Source organism: Cynara cardunculus, assembly GCF_001531365.2.
Source record: "Cynara cardunculus var. scolymus isolate 2C chromosome LG 1, CcrdV1, whole genome shotgun sequence".
Taxonomy (NCBI): domain Eukaryota; kingdom Viridiplantae; phylum Streptophyta; class Magnoliopsida; order Asterales; family Asteraceae; genus Cynara; species Cynara cardunculus.
Genome location: NC_037528.1, coordinates 25,147,535 through 25,148,433, shown reverse-complemented (window position 1 = coordinate 25,148,433; position 899 = coordinate 25,147,535). Strand labels below are relative to the sequence as shown.

Genomic DNA, 899 nt, shown 5'->3' with positions numbered 1-899 from the left:
CTAAAACCAATAATGTTTCACATGTTGCAAACAAATGGCCAATTTGCCGGATTACCTTTGGAGGACCCACATTCGCACTTAAAATCTTTTATGGAAATCACTGATGCCTTCCTGATCCCGGGAGTGTCAAATGATGCTCTAAGACTCACTTTATTTCAATTTTCATTGAGGGATTGGGCAAAAGCATGGTTTAATTCGTTAACTCCAGGTTCTGTGTCGTCGTGGAGTAACATGGCGGAAATTTTTTTGCGAAAATATTTCCCACCAACAAGGAACGCTATGTCCAGAAATGAGATCTGTCTTTTTAAACAAATGGACGATGAGGCTGTTCCTGACGTGTGGTAAAGGTTCAAAGAGCTGTTGATGAAATGCCCACACCATGGCATTCTGTACTGTATTCAACTCGAGACGTTTTACAATGGGTTAAATCCGATGGCAAAACAAATGCTCGATGCGACTACGGGAGGAGCCTTCATAGCTATGATCTATAATGAAGGATATGAAAACCTAGAAAAGATTTCGGCAAACAATGGGCATTGGGCCGACCCACGTGCTCAGTCATAGAAAAAGACTGCCGGGATACATGATGTAGATGCATATACTGTATTAACAGTCCAGCTTACCTCCATGACCAACATGTTGAAAAATTTAACTTCCGGTCAGGGAGGACAACAAGCTGCTAATACACCTGTTCCAACAGTCCCATCTGTGCAATGTGTATGCTGTGGCGGGGAACACTCGTATGAACAGTGTCCTCACAATTCTTAATCAGTAAACTATGTTCATAACCGAGCCAATCCCTACTCCAACACATATAATGCCAGTTGGAGACAACATCCGAGCTTTTCTTGGAACAGTCCCAGTTTAAACCCACCAGTCCATAAACAACAAGGAACTTT

The 899-nt window shown here is 42.4% G+C and overlaps 1 non-coding gene across 1 annotated transcript; it reads right to left on the bottom strand.

Moving 5' to 3' along the window:
- Positions 1-279: 279 nt before the first annotated feature.
- Positions 280-386, bottom strand: LOC112503153. Its single transcript, XR_003067868.1, has one exon. It is a non-coding gene; the product is annotated as a small nucleolar RNA R71 (small nucleolar RNA).
- Between the last annotated feature and the right edge of the window lie 513 nt (positions 387-899).